Below are 20128 nucleotides of genomic sequence, written 5' to 3'. Positions count from 1 at the left end.
GATTTTGTCTCCTTTTTGCACAAATGAGGAAAATCTAGCAGAATTACTTAGTTTATGTAACAGTTTGGGATTATTATTTTTTTTTAATGGCAAGACTGTGTCACATCACATCAATATATGGGTATTTAATGTACCATCTTCAAACCACTCATGGGTATAACATGTAGCAATGAAGGGACAATTACAGTTTGTAATAGAAGAAAGAAATACTCCACTACTGAGTAATATAAATTCAACACTAGTAAGTAGTGATTACTATCACACAAGTAGGGTTGTGTAAATTATGCAGGGAAAAGTATTTACAGATCCATTTGAGTTTCCAAATGTATTATTTTCAGCCATGTTTTATTGTGCTGGATGCACACTTTCATAAAAAATTAAAGCTGTTGCGTTTTAATACAGAAACATAGTTCATGAAGACAAAGTTTTTAAGTTTCATTAGACAGAGATTTTATTGAAAACAAGTTTTAAATCTACACTAAATATATTCATGCAGGTGCATGTGTACCCAATCAGTTTAGGTCTGGGAAGTCCACACAGTCTTCTAAATCAATCATTGCAAGAATCAAGCTCAAATTTCCAATATTTACAATAAACTTTAGGATAAACATTTCTCAGAAACATTTGAATAATTAATACACAGTTGAGAGAATCTCAAGCCATTCTGCAAGCTGAAAAAAAATTATTCTCCATGAATTATTCATTTAGCTCTGCATACAACTCTTTTCCTTAACCCAAGAGGATTTACTCTTTTTAGGTGGTTATCTTCTACAGTGTAGCTTAAGTGATACTGTGTTTATAACTACAGAGTGGCTTTCAGGAGTAGCTGTACTACAGCCATTAAGTACTTAAAAATGCCAAAAAAAACCCTGCAGAGCAGAGAAGGGCAGATGTTTGGACTGTTCTATTCCAATACAACCAAGCTGACTGCCATTAGCCGAGATCAAAAGATGAATTGCATCCTACATCCTTTTAGTGAGAAAGTATTTTGACTGAGACACTGGCTCCAAGGCATTCAAGACATAGCACGAGTTCATTTTGTGAGTATAGAAAGGACCTTGCTATTTTGCCCTTCAGGGCACACCTGTATATGGATGAAATATACATTGCAAACCTGCTAGGAAGATTAAATTCCTTCTTTTCTTTCCTTTTTTTTCTTTTCTTTTTTTTTTTTTCCCTTCCCCTCGACTGCTGGGCAGCACAGAAATCTTACACTGTAATACTGAGTGTTCCTTATTAACACAGATTAGCATCCTCTGGTTTTAAAACAAAAATCAGATGACATGATAAAATTTGTTTACTGATACAGCAGTAACCGATTATTGCAGACACATGAAGACTAGAAAACAACTTGTGAATATTTGTTCCACCTTTTTTCTTAACTTAACAACTGAAACGTATTGTCATATTTTAATTGTGTCTCTTTTTTCCCCCCCCAGCACGCCCTTCATCCCTTCCTTTCTCTTTAAATGAACTGCTGCTTTATCATCGAATGGAGACGCAACTCTTCTCCAGAAATCTGTGTAACAAAGAAATACTGGAATTTATGCTGAATGCAGAAAAATAACAAAAAAATTATATAAAAGCATCCATGAAGTGCATACATCAAAGTCAAAGGAAATCTTTGTATTCTGCTGCTAATGCTTACAAGGTAAAGTGGCATGCAGATTTCTTATTTAATAAATTCCCACAGAAAATTAGTTTTTCACAGTGGGAAGAATTTCAAGGCTTGCCGCGATGAACAGGCAGGATCTAATCACTGTTCAGGCTTTGTAGATACACCAGGGCTTGCAGATATTTGAATGATCCAATTATTCTGTTGAGGCACAATCACCTTACCTGCATACTAATCAAGTAATATGCCAACATGAAACAACTCTGGCTTTTCTGGAAACTCTAGACATACACGGCTCCCTGGTTGACCTTCTGCCAATTACATTCATTTCAATTCTATTAGCTCATCTTTTGCCCAAAGGTGACATATGCACAAATCTATAGGGAAAATTGCCTAAATCAACTTTCCACTACACATGATGCAGAATAGTTGCTCAGTGATGTGAATACAAGGCATTAATTCTAAAGCTGGATGCAATTGTACACTAAACAGCAATGAATTTTTCAGACAAGAAACCTCTTCTGAAACTGTAGTTACATTCCATAAAAAAGGGAGGATTCTGCTTTTTATAGGAAACAAAATCAATTACTCAGTTTTATACGTCGTGAATGGCAATACAAAAAGAGGATGAACAGAGCCTAGACCGTTCCTGCTATATCAGTATTTAGTGTGAATATTGACTGTTGGGTTTCCCTGTGGGGGGGATTCCTTCACACGTGGCAGCTTTATTATGCTCTGTTCTGATTCTTTGTGACTGTAAACTAAGCTATTGGTAGACTTATAGAATACGTTACTGGTAGAATTTTGGATCACAACCAGCAGAGATCTTTTTAACATTACATTTTCCAACTACGCTTCATTACAAAAATGCTTATTGTCTAGATCTTCTAATAGCAGCTTTCTCCTCAAAATAATAAGTAATGGGAACCTCTTAATTATTTATCAGTATCTATTCCAGATAGTTGTCTCAATTTCTAAAAGTCACCAACATTTTGTCAGAACATTTCTGATGCTCATAAACCTAGTAAATCAAGCAAAAGCCACAGTATTTTTCAGGCCTCACTAGCAGTAACACTGCCTAGGTTTTATTTCTAGCTTAGAGATATGCTATTTGATTATCCCTTTTTATTCTAGTTGTAACGGTATTTACATCAAGTGCCTGCTCTTTCAAGAAAACTATGACCTTATGCAATGCTGCATATAAATAGTGAAAGGAGAATAACAGAGGATTTCAAGAGGATCAAAAGGCATCACTGTGTCAAGCCATTAACCTTGGAGCTCATCATTAACCAAAGTGACAGTATTAGTAGCTTGAGATGATGTGGTGCAAACACCTAACCAAGGAACAGCCATAAGTATGAAATATGACTTCTGATTAATGGGACTTATTACCGAGTGTTTGTGCCTTTACAGAAAACTCTAGTTTCTGTTTAATATCTCTTTTAAATTGTGATTACCATTTTAACCTCCCCGAAAAGGCAAGGGCAGCTACAGACCAGCAACTCTGCTGATGACTGAGTGTGTGCACAGTGTCACTAGTGACTCTCAAAATCCTGCGTCAGGAACAGGTCCTGTGACTCTACACATCCTCACTTCTGGCTACATGAAGTTGGGGAAACTCATCATTATTACTCCTGCAAAGCTTCGCCTAGAGCACCGGGCAAGGCAACGACTTTTTCTTGACTCTGTAATTACTGTATCACTAGTTTTTTAAATACTCCAAGGCACTCTTCAGGAGAATTTTGCTTCATTAAATGAGAGAGATAAAAGGAAGATGGTTTTAAGTTTTCCTTCTAATTCATTTTTCATACAAGGAGCTTGTTCAAAGTTGTAAGGGAAAATAGCTCCTCAAGAACAATATTGAGGTGAATTTCTATTGCTTTTTGTCCTGTAAGCTTCTTACAAGGGGGGAAAAAAAAAAATCAAATAGATTCCCTGGGAGACTTGACTCTGTAGAATAATAATGTAGAAGGAATGCAAGAGGAGCACAGATGGATAAGATGTCCATACACTCTTAACAACAAAAGGATACAATGTTTACTTATTTCTCAAGGCCATTTGTAGTATGTGGTTGTCCCCATGATGAGTTTTCCCAAGGAGAATGGCAAATGCTCTTAACTGGGGAAAAAATGTTCAAGTACTACATATTTCAAAAAATTAAGTCTCTTTTTCTGATAAAATTCCATACAATTGTTTCTGCAGCTGCTGACTACCATTTAAAGAAATAAATAAAATTGAGTATAATCCTGCCACCTCCTTACGTAACTGACACTTATTACAGCAGACAAGAAAATCCATTCATTACGGGTCTCAAGTCGGTTCCAAATTTTATAATCATTATTATGAAACACAAAATATGTTTGTCTCCTGTACAGGATTCACTGATTCCAACAATCCTAGCTGTGATGGCTGTTGAACTAAAGATTAGCTGAACAAGCTATATTCTTAAAGTATCATCTCTCTGTCAGAATTATCTGTCAAGTGACTAAAACAAGGGCAGTCAAATTTATGCATTTTTTCAGTTTGTCTGAATGACCTCTTCTTTAAAATATGTACTTAACCCTACATCCTGCTATTTTACAGAATAAATTTTCTTTTTATTGTAGAAAAAAAATCCTATTCATTTGATGCACCCAAAAATATATTCTTATGAACATTTATATTTTTGCTAGGTCACTATTTCAAATTTTGAAGTAGAATAGAGAGCAACTGATTTCCAGGTGATCTCGAAACAATTAAAAATTATGTGAATTTCCTAAAAATATCTCATCAGTATTAAAACAGGACAGTATACATCTTTTCAGAGTGGCTTTGTCCTTTGCTGTGTAAAGGAATTCAAAACTGAACATACTCCTGCACAGATTCCTGACTGAACTGAGCAACGGAGATGAGGCGCAGAGGAATGACCTTGTGTGAGCATCTGACAGAACCTGCACATCAGACAGATCTGAGATTGGGTACAACAAAGACAAGTTATGCCATATATTCTTTCTGATGTGACGCTTTCTATAAAAATAACTTGTAGAATAATTAAGCAATCAGAAGTTGAAAAGTAGGTCTGTCTAGCACAAAGTGTTTATACTTCAGATTTGAGAGATGCGACCACTCCTATGATGGAACTGAACACTGCATGGCCCAGAGATGGGGGTGACAATACCTGGCTTCTCATAAAAATCATGGATTTGTGGATGCTTTGGAGAGGTCAATTAGTGCAACGAATTCCAAAGTGAAGAATTTTGTAAGGAAGAACAAGTATATCATTCATTTCTCTAAGCAACGCAATAAAACTTACTTTTTACTTCCCACTAGAAAGCAGTGTTGCCTGGCCATCTTTTGCATGTAGAGCAGCAATGGAAGGATAGTCTTCACTTGAATATATATATTTTAATATAGCCTTGACATTTTTACTGAGTGCAGCAATGATGCACAGATTTGTACGGGCAGCACCTCCTGCCCACAGGGTGCCTCTCTGTCAGTTCTAGGGTTAGAAAAGTGAGAGAAGCTTTAAGGCAGCCCTTACACTAAAACAAAAGGGCACCCACATGCGAATACTCAGTAAACAGTAATATCATAGTTTTGCCCATGGGTCACAAAAAATAAAAGGGAATGTTTCAAAATATCAGTCAATGACCCCACACCAAATGAATCCTGAATCAGGAAGCTCTGTCTGCTTGGAGGGGAAGAGCCACTGCTGGAGTTCTGCCTCTGGGCAATAGCAGAAGGTGGAATCTTAAATTGGTCCTGTTTACTCATATTGTCTAGATCAAATCAATTAGGTCAAATGCAGAGTCAGAGACATTCTTTGTATAAGGACACTTTCCCATCCAGTGGCTATAATCATCATTAAAGGACATCAGCTCACATATATATAACAAAATAATTGCCAGTCATATTCTAGAACACAAACCAAGTCCAAATGCAAGTTAGATTAAGTTTATCTTAATCTTACTATTATTAAAATAATTGTTTTGCACAGCTAACCTGGTCTGTTTCTTCTGATGAGCGAAATACCTAACCTCTGAAATTTCCAGGCAAATTTTACAGATTTAAAGATTTTAGTAGTGAAGCTAGTTCAAAAAAATCCAGGCTATTAGTCTACTATGTGCTGGTAATATGACTTCTAACAATTTTGCTATTAAAAAATGATTTAGTAGAGCTGTTATTCACAACACAAACATGTACCACACAAATGGTACTGAGCACAACGGCAACCAAAGTTCTGTTGCTTATGTCACTGAGCCAAAACCACAAGTGGAGGTCATGCTCAACAACAGAGCCAGGCGGTTCAGGAGGTCAGTTCCTGGCTAAAACAAATGCTCTGCAAAGACCTCTTTACTTACAGGGCTACCTTTGGTGCGGTGGGGCTGGACACTGGGGTGGGCAAAATCATGCTGGTACTCCAAAATAACCTGACTTGTACAACTGATGTTCTTGTGTTACGTTAGTGGTTGTGAAGCCAGGATTGCCTGCTGAATGTGTTCTGTGCATCGTATTGCATTACACAAGGCTTGGCTTTCCTTTCTTACCAAATGCACTAACTTCCCTCAAACTCTATTTACATTAGACTAAAAATAAGCCTGGCTTGGGGTGTTTCAACACTATTGTACATATAAGGTGCTCAGTGACAGTTCTTTGTTGCTTCTCTGCTGGCTTTACTCTGCCATGTTTCAACTTCACCCATCCAATTAGGCATCATCACAGATGAAAGAAAAAGCTGTTTGTTTCCATGACAGTAGTAGGACAATGTTCTGTGTTAAAATAGCATTTCTAATATTTCTATAGCAACAGAAGTCAATCAGTGCTATAACTTCAAATAACATGCAGGCAAAACAGGAGAACCTACATTTTAAATACTTTGGAGGAATCCTGAGCTCTAAACCTAGAGTTCAGAACTGATATTATATTATTTTGCCTGTGACTCGTCAAACTAAAGTAACGCCACTTTCTATGTACTGCAACAAAATATTCTGGCAAGTATGAAGTATTCAAGAGTGATTTAAGTGACACTTTAAAAATTATTTTAAATAGCGACCTCTATCTATACATTAAACAGACAAGCATGGCAGAACGTAGAGAAGGGGGAAGGAAAGTGTGCGTAGAGACATTTATGTAACCAAAGTAGTGAACAAATATTAAATGATTTCTACCTCACACAAGATGATGGAGATGCTCCTGAAAAGAACTCTGTTGTTACCAAAAATTTAATAGAGAATCAGCTACTAATACAGCTTTGTGAGATAAGTAAATTGTTAATGCAATACTTTGAAATATCAATCAGGCTCCATTTTAATTATTCACAACAGGTTTCACTGGATATTTTATACTAGTTAAAAATTACTTTAAAATTGACAACATTGAAGTAAATATTCTGCTGTGAATTTTAAATTTAATTCAAAGTAGCTATAGATTGTTGAAATGTTTACTGAATAAAGCACTGATCCTTGAATATGAACAATTTAATTTCTGTTCACATAACTTGTTCTATAGTAATGGACAATATGACTGGGAGATTAAAAAAGAAATAAAATACTTCAGTTGTGCGCTTGCCAGTCTCTTCCTTCCATGATTGCCTGATTGGTGTTGGACAATTTCTTGCCATATCATTTGTAGATTTATCAACAGGTAGTGCAAAACATATAAAACAAATGTCTAAATACTGTTATCAGACTGAGTTCCCTTACACAGGGGTAAGAGGCAACCCATTCCTTTTCCACCAGCATTACAAAGCAACAAAATGTTAATCAATAATTTTTACTAGGAAATAAAATTTCCTAATATCCAAATTATCTTAGTTGTCTCTGATTTAGAAGAGTTTCTGAAAATAGCCGGGGGGGAGGGGGGGGGGGGAATTTTTTTATTATTATTATTTTTTAAAAAAAGAGCTGTAAAGGGGGTTACAGACTGCAGAACAGAAATTGTTTTCTGAGTATAGCAAATATCGTTTAACATGATCACAGTGATTAGTTCCAAAGAAAGATGCATGCATGACTACAGTGGAGCTGTCAGTACTACCCTAGATCTTAGAGGGGGTTAGCCACACAGTCTGGCTTGGGCATAACGTTATGGAAAATGCAGACAGCAGAATACATGCTATAATTCTATCTCCTCTGGTCCCAAATTTTTTCCACTGGCAAAGCAAATGCATTAACTGGTGACTTGTTCTGTCTGTAGAGTCTTTCCAGTTTCTATAAGCAATTTATCGATGCAGTCACCGCACAATAACATGAATACCCGTAAGGAGAACACTGCTTCTTTCAAGGCTTGAACAAACACTTAGTGGCTTAAGTATCAAGGTCTGACATATCTGTGCTCTGCAGCCCTAAACCTCATCAGGGTGTTTTTATTTAACTATCTCCCACTGTCAAAAAAAAAAGAGTTACACTTTAAATACCATGTAGAAAAGCATGCTAGGTTCCTTAGTTCGCACTGTTGTGCTGGTATAAGTCAAATATGGTACCCATATTATATGCAGTATAATTTACTTCTAGAACTTCCCCAAAAGATTGTAACCCCTATTTTATTATTATTTTATTTGTTTGCTGAAAGAAACATTGGGGGTAATATGTTATTAATTTCTTCCTTGATTTATTTATATATAACTCCACCCCCTCAGTCACCAAGAAACTGTATATACCTGGTGAATTAAATATTTTTTAAAACTTGCTAATTTTTAATTTTATTTTTTTGTGAATGCAATAACAATTGCTATTTATCCCAATAGCAGCCTGATGCTAATATGTTCAGTCTATATACGGTCTGAGTATTGGCATTGCTTTTATATGCTGTCACCCATACCACCAGGCACTGTTTCAGCGCCCTGATATGGTGCCTAACACTGTAAACCCTGGAGAAAAACAGATCCACAATGAGCAACGCAGTCCTAGCGTGGATACTCGAGTGAACATTTCTTGATGAAAAGAAATACAGTAACTTTACAAATGTTTTCATAATAATAATCCAAAGTCTTATGAGTCACAGCAGAGGAAACTTGCCACAGATTCCTGTGAAATATTTACAACTCTTATCACTTTTCTACCAAATAAATGGAACCACATTCTGAATCACCAGGTTGCCCAACTGTTACCAGGAAAATTTGCAAAGATGGAAAGAAACAACTGACAACTGCTTGACTTATTTAACTTTTCAGAGCTACTGATTCCCTCCCAACATTGTTCATGCAGCATTTCCACTAGGAGGTTGGATCATTTCTGCTCTTTTCCAATCTTTTATAAGCTGCTTCCTTAGTCTAATTAAAGCAGAGAACCCAGCTGTCTTCCCCTCTACTTCAGAAAGCTAAGGGAAGGACTCCAGGAAATTCACTCTTCAGGGACTCCACAGGGATAGCCAGGATCTAAGAACTGGGAATTTAATTCTCAGGCTTTCGTATTCTCAGAGCTGAAAAAAGGAAAGAAGGAAAAAAAAAAAAAAAAAAAAAGCTAGTTTTGCAAGTTCTGTTAGGGCCTGGTCCGAGTCCTGCATTTTGCTCTGACAAGTCTAATAGCACACTAATATATTCACAGACAGGTAAGGGTGTCATTTACAGGAAAGCAATTAACAGCATTGCATTCCCACCCTGAGAGCGGAGCGGGCTGGGCTTCACTTGCACTGGAGGCAGAGTCACAGGCCAGCTGGGGAACAGCAGCACATCTGGGGGAACAGCAGGTGCTCCTGGCTGGGAACAGGCTGGGACAGGGTGAGCTCTGCACAGCTTTGCGACTCGGCTGATACCAGACTATGACTCAGGGTACAGAGGAAAACTCCAGTGGCTCTTGCACTTTCTGCTTCCTCTTTGCTCCTGCCAAGTGGGTTGCAATGTTAATTAGGCATTAACACAGATAAGAATTCTTACACTTTCTAGGAAAGCAGATAGCTGCAAACCATTCCCTGCCTAGAGACCACACCTGTCACCACCAGTAACCCCCATTTGCCTGCTCTTACCTTAGACCATGTTAGCATGAAGAACATGAATATAATCATCAGGTTTTTGCAGAATCAACCAAAGACCATTTCAAAATTTCTTTGCAATACAGACATATTCTATTCTACAGCTTTGGCAGAGTGACTTCATCAAACACTTTTTTTTCCCCAGGAAAGTTAGAATAAACTAGCTGCGTCTGGAAAATACTATGATCCTGTTGCCTCTATCTTTCTCCATAATGCCCGTGTGAAACACATGCATCTGCACAACTGAGATTGTAAAAGAAAAGCCACAAGAGAAGTGAGGACAGTTACCAGCATCTGCCAGCAAGCTCTGCATCATATCAGTAAGGATGTATCATCTCTGCAAACTCTTGCCCTCTGAAGAAGGGCAGAGCTCAGGAAAGGCAGAAAATAGTGCTGGCCATGTCACGACCCATCACAATAGCCTCAGCCTCTCTTCTGCTAGGCTGTGGTTGTAGAGCTGCTTTGCCACCACCACAGAATGAGGGACACTGACGCTGCTGCTGGGAGACGCGGTGAAATTCTATCTTATCTAAAACTGGAATTTTGCTGGCCCCATCAGTGTACAACTCTTGGCAACTACCTGCTTTTCTTGTGTCTAAAGCTGACCCTTGTGATAAGGTTACTCAAAAGTGTTGCAGCTTATTAAAAAAAATGCAATGAACATTTAGCTGTGGATCTAGGAGAGGAAGCCATAATGCATGTCTAAAAAATATAAAATGAACTACTGGAAACCGTATATTCACTGATGAATTCCCTTCTAAAATCGCAGGTCAAATACAAATGTCAACAACAAGATCCCAAGCTGTCCTCAATTTCACTGGTGAAATGGTCAGTGCAAGCTACTGACTCAAAAGATAAATATTTAGAATAAAAATAGAAGTGTCAGACCAGAGAAATGCATACTTTGCAAATCCTATTAAATAAAACCCCCAGTACAGACTGTTGTAGTGATGATATTCCAATAGTATATCTGTACACTCCTGTATTAAATCAGATCGATACAGGAATGTACTTATAGCTGATTTTTGAGAGATTTAAGCAGTACACAAGAGGATAATTTCCCTATGAACACAGTGAAAAGCACTTACTTCAGGTGAGAATGACAGAACAAATTATCTTAATTTTACAGTGTTGAAACTTCCCCGTCGTTGAAAGAAATAACACATCTGTATTAAGATTAACAGTATTCCTTCGGTGGCACAATGAAGTTGTTACAAGGCTTCCTAACAGAAAGGTTAAAATTAGTTGGTTACACAAAATACATGTTTATGGGTGTACCAAAGCTTAAAGAACAGATGTTTAGTACTTGCATTGTCACATACAGGAACGGGGTCATTCTCAGATCTGATTGTGTCAGATGGGCTGTTCCTCGCTCAGTACTTTTTTAAGTACATTTGGTGCAAAATAGACCAAAATGAACTTCATTGTTTGAATTTTGTTTGGAAATTAGCTAGCATAGTTAGTTAACTACTTAAAAGCAGATCGTCTCCCAGGTGAAGGGAGGATGCTGACAAGCTAGGTGCTAGCTTGTGATGAGGTAACATATGCAAGGGAAAGTCTCTTCTCCTTTCTCTTAGAAGTTCCATCACGTGAGGGATCGTAAATAGAAGATGCTTTTAACCGAGTGCATAGCAGAGTAACTTTCCTAGTGTAGAAGAAATATCCCCTATTATAACTCTTGGTTTCGAAGACTGGCAGTGTGGGAATATTTCAGAGAAAGCTGAACACTTGCCATCAGTGCATCAGTTACTGACACCACACTGCCTGGTCTGGATCAACAGGATTTGGATTAGAAGTCACTCCCTAATCCTCCTCTTTGAAAGGGAAATAGCTATGTGTTTTAAACATCTGCTTCATTCCTTTGCTAATCAGAAGGGCCTATCTGCAGTCCTAGACAGGTGGCGACATTCAAAGTTATGTGCGAGAAGCAAATTGAGAAGAGTGATAAATCTGACAGTGGTCAATATGTTCAAAAACTTTAATCAAAATCTGAATGGTGTAAAGATAAAACACATCCAAATTGCACAGTAAACCAAACCAGTTTTCACATTGTTTTCCTCTAGTTAGTATTTTACATTCGTGATTAAAAAGTGCCCAGTAATGTATTTGCCTGAGAAGAGTGATGTTTGCTCAGGAAATAAGGCTGTTCGTTCTCATTTATAAATTTGAAACAAGTTTTTTTACATTCTTAAAGCAAAAGAACATATATTTTACAATGTTGTTATGAAAAGTTATCATTTGACCAAGAAAACAGTTCTAAAAGAAAAGGTACAATTAAAAGCCTCCCTCTGCTACCTGTTTACAGAGTAGCCTTCAAAGTCATTGAACTGAAAACCCGAATTAATTTTGCTCAGAAATACAAATAAAGGTTCTAAAGACAAAATGGAAAGGAGGAAGTCCATAGAACAGATTATTTAGTTGTGATCAATTTCTGTCGTTATGTCTTTGAAAGGCCTTCAGCTTCAAGGTCTGTTTAGTAAATTATTCATATAATTCTGAATTGTTAATTGTGTTTTTTGTTTTCACAGATTTACTTGTATCTTCTCACCTTAAAAAAAAAAACCAAACAGTAGTAGCCAGACTTGTTTCTCTTTGCATCATTCAGGATGTTTTATGTTTTCTGTGAGAACTGGTATGTGTGCTCCATTATGGATAACCAGAACTTTCTTCACCAGTAGTATAGGGAAAAAAAGATTGGGTAACCTATTAATACCCTGAAAGGCTGCAAAGGGATTTACATTTTACTAGCCCTCCACTTACTTGAGGAGTTTTCCAAGGTAAGAGATTTTTTTGCTTTTTTATCCCACTGTTCCTACTTGGTGCCTAGGAGATCGTAAACAAGTCTAATAATGAGAGGGGAAATGACTGCAAGGAAAGGTAAAAGGATGTCTGGAATTATTATTTCTTCCTTCAACCAACATCTCATTCTTTTTTGGGCCATGATCTCCAGGGAAAACTATGATTGCAGCAATGAACACTCATCAGGAATAAGTCACTAAAATGCCTCACTCACAAATCTGTTTTTGTCTCCAAACGAAGTGTGAAATGTTGAAGGAATACCACAAATGAGAATAAGCAGACTAATTTTTAAAGTAATTATTTCCATATCATTCATTTAAAGTACCATCACTAACCTGAGCGTGTTGACATTTGCTTTTGTGAGCTGCCTGACTTTTAACCTGACAGATCTCCGTCCCGTGCTGCTAAAACCTCTCTGCCTTCAGCAAGGACAACCCCAGCACCACTCAACTCCAGGCACTCCGGCCATACATTTAACCACGTCCTACAGTATGCTGCCTGCCAACCGTACAAGCAGAGGAATATTTTTCCCCATGACAAAAAACACGACCAAATTGAATTACCGTGCTAACATGAGCAAATACAATTTATTAAGAAAAAGAACACTTAGTGAGATTATCTAATTAAAATTATTCAGGCTTGCTTTGCAATAGAAATATTTTTAAGGACACCAGGTAGCAGAGTATTTAGTCCATGCAAATTTATTAGCTTTGAGCTTTAACCCTACAACTGTCAGTTCTGACTGGAAAAATTACATTCAAGGTTTTGTAGCAAGAAGTGATTAAGTGCATTTACAAAGTGAGGACATCAGTTCCCAAGCTACCTAACATCAATTAAAGGAGGCCAAATTAAATCGATGTTCTAATTCCACAAAATTAATGGTAACTTTTTTTTAATAGATGTAACAACATTTCCCTGAGGTCCTGTAATAAATTCTTATCACAGCAACTCATGTAGAAAGTAAATGGTTACCTATCCATGAAAATCCAATGTTCAAAATCATTTATGGGGGTGATGATGATAAGGTTCCTACTGGCTTCTGTGTTCTTCTGGGCATTTTAACTTTGATCTTTTGTTTCAGAGTTCTTTACTTCTAAACACTAGGAAAGCATGAAGGAAAAAACATTCTTGTTCATTATGGAAATAGTCAAGAAATATTAATTTTTCCTATTAGTTCATTTTAAATAGAGCGTTCCTCTAAGCTCATGGGATCAGGAGCTAATTAGGGTTACTTGTAATTACTTTTAATCAAAATGAAATTATATGTCTTCACTTTACAACATTTTATAAAAGGAAAAAGGAAATTTTTGTCAGTATTATTTGTTTTTAAAGAGTTTAGTGACATAAACCAAATACTTCAATTTTCCACTTCATCAGTCCTGCTCAAGAGCATGAGACTCCAATGTAGCTCTGGTATATGGGTGCCAGTTAGGAGGGTAGAATTGTAACACCGAGCACATGAGGGTGAAATACTGAAGCCTGTTATTAAAATTTTGCCATTTACTAGATGTAGACACTTATATAGCTGACTTTGGGGTCTTTATTAAAAAAAAGAAGAAAACAAACAAAACAAAAAAACCCACAACCCATAGACCATGCTCTGCAGAACAGAAACACATCTGAAAACTCCCTGCTTAAGAAATGAAAGCAGAAAATACAGAGAGTAAAATTCAACTGCCTGTTCAAAGCCTTCAGAAGCTAATGTGAAACCAACTACTTTTTGCAGCAGAGTCTCTCTCAGAAACTAGCTATGGGTGATAAGGAATTAAGTGTCAAATCACCTGCGGAAGAAGCAGCTCAACTAGTGGTTCATGTGGTTGCTAAACTCGCACATATCTCTCCACCATAATGCTCTTATAATCATTATAAGAGACACATTTGACTACTGTATATGACTCCTTTAATTTGGTACTTAAATTATTCAGTAAAGAGCCATAAGCCTAAGTTTCTGCCAGTTACAGCTCCATTCAATAATAGCTGTTACTGCTGTCTGAATTGTTCTTGGGCTTTCTGTAATGTCTCTGCTAAAGTACTCTACTGAGCAGTAGAGGATCATAACTGAATATCTTGTCTTATAACAACAAATTATTTATTAAAATTTTAACAGAGACAAGATTAAATTAGTTTGTCTGTTTGGTTTGGATTTCTGTTAATATTAGTTTAGGCCTTAATCTGCTACTGTGATTTTCTACTGAAAAGTAGGCTTCAAAACAAACTTACAGTTATTATGTTGGCTTCTTGGGTTAAGTTAATGCAAGACAAACTAATGAAAATAATACAGTTCCTAGAACACTGACATTATAAATTAAGTACATTCTTGGTGTTGATTTAGAAAGCTAGTTTGTAAAGTTGGTTTTCTAGTGATGCATCATAATTCATTAAACATCACAGGTATTTCCTCCTAGAACATTCTCCTGGTCTCTTGACAATTGGTGGTTTTACCATCATGTAATCAGCTATGTTTATTTGTAGATGGCCTTCTGCTATTTGCCAGAAGAAATTGTCTACAGCTCAAATACTCTGCTGTTTTCAATTTCATTTTTTCAAAAGCCATGCTGTACGTGAAGAGCTGTTCAGCTGGGAGCTGCTTTGCCTCCCCAGAGAAGTTATAGCATAAACATTCATTGAATCCAGAGCAGGAAAGAAATTCTCTTGCTGTGTTTGAAGTCTGCAGAAAAAAAAGTAGTCAAGTTTAAAAGATTGAACTTGCTGAGCTTCTCTAGATGATTTGGAACCTACTCTTAATTTCTTCAAATCCTACACACTACAACATTCACCATGTTCTTTGGGGATAAAGGGCACTAAGGAAGAAGAAAATGAGATACAGCAAGGAAGAGTAATTTTCAAACCAACTGCTGTGAGTTAGTCTGTTCTGTTATGGGAACCCTGTGAAGATGATTCTGAAGACTTCAGCCTAGTCTCATAAACTCCCAATCAAACAGGCAGTATCCTTTGGTTAGGAAAACACTTTGGCCGTTCTGCAAATGATTCATCATATGTTAATAATTCATCATAATGCAAATAAACTACTTTCAGACTACAGGTAATTGGAAACTCTTTATCAGACCAGAAATTGGACTCCCGTTTCAATGGCAAAGGAATGTGGAAAGTGTGTGTGTGTGTGTACGTACATGTGTGTGTGTTTGCGTGTAGGGAAGAAGTGCCTCAACAACCTAATGCGTACCCTGGGCTGCCCTCAATACGTACCCTGGGCTGCCCTCTGTCATTTGCTCTTTTGTAAGGTGAAAGATGCAGACATCCCTCTGTACCCCAAAGCACACAGTTGCTTCACCCACAACAGAAATATTTTAATTATGCCGTCTGAGAAAACTCAAGATTCAAGGGGTAGAAGGAAAAATTTTTTGGCTGTGCTTTGTTGACCCTTCTTCAGAGTTGTCATTACTGAGGAGGAGAAAGGGGTATATTTCACCCATTACTTGCTCAGCTTCCCCACTTTCCTCCATGGCATGACAGCTCCCTCCCCCCCAAGCTTACCCATCTATTTTCTTCCCCTCTGAAAGACAGAGCAGGAGCTCCTCTCTCCTGCTAGCCCTGAAGCAGATACACCACACGTACCTGTGCCACACATAAGCCTGTTCATCTTCCCAGTATCTTGCCTTGTGAAAAGCAAGGGTCAGAGAACAACTTTTTTTTTTCCTTGCCACTATTATAGAAAACAGCTACTCCAGTTTTATATTGCCTCAAACCCTATGTTTTTACAGAAGGATAGGAAACATAGGTAGTGGCTAGGCAAACAATTTTAAGATTTCAGTCAAAAGAAAAAGGAAAAAAACAAACCAAACACACACTTCCCCCAAACAACACCTCATAAGTGTGGCTATTCACCTTTGCAGCAAGGATTGCTAGTAAGTAGATCTTTTTGTTCAAGCTATACAATGTGACTTGTCAGCAGCACCTTCCCAAAGCCTCCTAATAAAGAAAAGAAATCCCAAAACAAAATGCTGTTTGGCCCATAATTGCTTTACTTGTGAATGTAACTTATGTAAAACCATTATTTCCCCTAAACATAAAACCATAATGCTCTACAACTTCTGTAATCAATGTTTTTGTGCTGACAGGAAACTACATGGCCTTTGCACTTCAGTGGGTTAGTTGGTTTGCTTTCTCCAAACTGCTTACATCTCATTCAGAAACTTTTGCCATAATATCTATTTTGCCCATTTTGTGCACAATGTTAAGTAGTAGTACAAGGCTTAATTACCAAGAAATATGGTCTTTTCTACATTTGTACATAATACAGCTTTAAATAATATCTTACACAGTCACTTTAGCACTACTAGTCCAGAGCCTTTGTAAAATATGACTTACTCTTTCGTTGACATAACAGGCTTATTTCTTTGCATGTCATCAAGTACTCAAAGTACTTCATCAAGTCATCGAATATTAGTATACTTGCATCTTCTACTCATGCAAAGAAACAGAGTATACTGGTAATATTTGTGTTTGCATACATGCGTGCACCTAAGAAGGCATCACTATTACATTAACCTCAGCTCACAGTCAGTAAATGAGAAAACTGATTACATTTAATACTTTAACAGGTGTCAGCCCAAGTTAACGGTGATACATTGATATGTGCTTAGCTATGCTTGAGATGAAAGCTCTTCCTTGGCACTTTTAAGGTAGAAATCTAGCTGACTGAGGAAAAAAACAAATCCAGAGGGGGCTGCACTGCAGTGATTCACTCTGTTACATTAATTAATAAGTACTAAGTTGTTGAACTAAATAACTGCTGAAAAAAATATTTTTTTCACTAGACATCACAGTCTCCAAGCCAATGGGACTTTTTAACAGTAAGGTGTGAGGATTAATAATTAACAATTTATACTCTTCTTTATATTGCTAAGCTTCTGCCACCATCTACCTAAATTAAGATCACATTCACCGCTCTTAAAAACTGGCACAGCTCCATTAAGGCACAGCTCCATTAAAGTTTATGAAGCTCTGTCAATTCACACGGCAAAGAACTCGGCCTGTCATTTGTTTAAAGGTTATAAGCTTTGCCTGCAAAGATTACAATTCCACCTGGAATGCAGCTAGTCTTTAATTTATACAGCTGCCCATGTCAGCCAAAAGCTCTTTGCTTTAGACTATCAATGAAATAGAACAATGAAAATTTTAACCACATTTCTACATTCTTATAGGTACTAGGAAAGAAATTTTTTATCGCATTATTTTATGCTGTACCTACGAAATTCCATCTTTTCCCCCTGCTGTTATGAATAACTGTTGTTCAATATCATAAGAAAAGAAAACTTTTTTTTCCAATTATAGAAATAAAATAAAATAAAAAAAAACCCCACACTTTATTCACTATCCTTTCTAATAACAAAATTTCCAGTTTAGGTTTTCAGTGTATAAACTGAATAACCAACTGTACCCTTGATATCCTAATTTATAATAATTGCTCAAAAGAAAGAGAACAGTCCCCAGAGAAATATCGTTAGGTCTGAGAATGGAAAAAAACATTATAAACATCTGAAAAAACTTACTTTGAAATGGGTGGCTTCTTCTTTTAAATGAACAAAGGTGAATATTAATGTGTTTTCAACTACAACTCCCTTTTGAGTTTTTTTGTGATTACACTTTCTTTCCCAACTATGTACTTCATAAACATGACAATTGTTGCCAATGATTTTTCACAGCATATGGCCAAGAGATGCATACAATTTTAATGGAAAGAGCATGCAAAAGCCTTCCTAATGTTAATCCTTGCAGAAGGAAGAGGTTTATCTTCAAACAAAGATCTACTTAAAGATGCTTGTGACAGCTGAGGAATTTATCTCCAATTCTTTTTGCCTGTGGTGTGCCACATTGCTATTTTTCCCACAGCAACATGCAAGCAGCAAACTAAGATGTCATATACATAATATTGAGATTAAAAATGACCCTATTTCCATGTCCATGTGATAAATGGAATGAAAGTTCAGTGAACACATATTTGCACATTAATTGAACTGCATGATTCTGTCCTGTTCAATCAAGTCACTACTGTATGTACCACAGGAAATTTTTCCCCAAGAATCATTAAACCAACTTTATCGCTCAAACACATACACATTTTCACCTATTTATCTTCTTGCCTTGCCAAGATAGAAAAAAAAAATTACTTCTGCATATACACATGATTGAAAACACATACACATGAATTTATATATTACTATATCACATTGAAATGATGAGAACCTGAAATAAGTGTCACCATTCACTGTAATAATTGGCAAACAAAAGTACTTGATCAACTTTTGTAGCCTATAAATATTTAGGAGACATCTGAGCTTTGAGAATATTAAGTTTTCCCTTAAAAATCAAGTTTCCTTTGGCTGATTTAATCATTAAGATCAATATGACACATCTACAATTCTGACAGTTTGGTACTCCTTAAATTCACAACAAAAAGATTGAGAAAAGTGTGATTAATACAGCATCTTTAAAATCTTAATCAAAATATGTTAAAAGTCCCATACAGGCAGTGAAAACTTACAAATTTTAGCAAAAAAGCCACAGAAGTAAAATACTAAACAGAATCAGTAGACAAAGTGCACTTTCAAGTCAATACTAATGTTTCAGTGAAACTAGCTTATATTAATTTCTGTTGCCATCAAATTAATGACACACACTGCTGAAACATATTCTGAAGCCACATATTCATATAAATGTGCATGTGTATGTGCGTGTATATATATATAATCACAGAAAAGGCATACATGATGGTTCACAGTTGTCATTCTTTTATTAAATCTAATTATCTTCTGAAGCCTCTGCAGGAGTCCTGTCCAAACAGATTCTGGGGTTTGGGGGTGAGTGGGTTTTGTGCAGTCCTAGATCCTTGGAGGAAAAAAATCAATTTATGACTTAATGGTCTGTATTAATCCCAACAGCCCTGTTGGAAGTTGTGTAGATCTGGATAAGAATACTTCCTCTTTAATAGCACACTTTCTGAAGTACAATGAAATCCCAGTCTGAACAAAAAGCCAGACTTCTGTCACACTATGTTCCATAAACAGCTTTAGTGTCCTGACCAAAGGGACTGAGTAGCATTTGAGTGACAAAAGGACAAAAGAGAAACCTAGGAAAACTTCACAAAGCAGACCTTGAAAGGAAGACTGAAGCTCTAAATAAATAAATAAATAAATAAATAAAACTAAACAAGCAATTAAAAGACTGTTTCCAGAGACAGACTTCATTAGGGAAGACTGTGCATCTTTAAACGAAGCACATTTAGGTAACTGACTTAACCCATGGACCATTATTTATACACATATTTAAAAGAAAAATCCTAGTCTGAAACCTGTGTAGACGATGGAGTTTCAGCTACCAGAGCCACACAGAAGACTCTGCATGGTCCATTAATGATCAAGATTTTAGTCAACAGATATTATGATCTTGTTTTGCAATCACTCCCCTAGAAGCGCCACAAAGCACATGGGTATACCTTCAGCTGTACTGGGGCAGCTGGAAAAAAAAAAAGCTCATTTTTAACAGCTTACAAGACCTAAGATTTTGTCACTGGAACTGAGTAAAGACAACTGATGTGACCAAATCATTGCCAAACTGGATGACAGCTAATGTCTAATACTTACTTAAAGAAATACAAAACAAAAGCTAAAGTTCCAATGATGTCTTTTATAAATGCTGTTATCAATAATATTTAATCAGTAAGTTAGTCAACTTGTTATTTCTAAACTGATGTATTGTATGATTCAATATATTTGGGTTTTTACGAAAGTTTTGTAATTTTTGTTCATT

The sequence above is a fragment of the Falco rusticolus genome, chromosome 4, assembly GCF_015220075.1.
Source record: "Falco rusticolus isolate bFalRus1 chromosome 4, bFalRus1.pri, whole genome shotgun sequence".
Lineage (NCBI taxonomy): Eukaryota > Metazoa > Chordata > Aves > Falconiformes > Falconidae > Falco > Falco rusticolus.
This window is presented reverse-complemented; position numbering follows the sequence as displayed.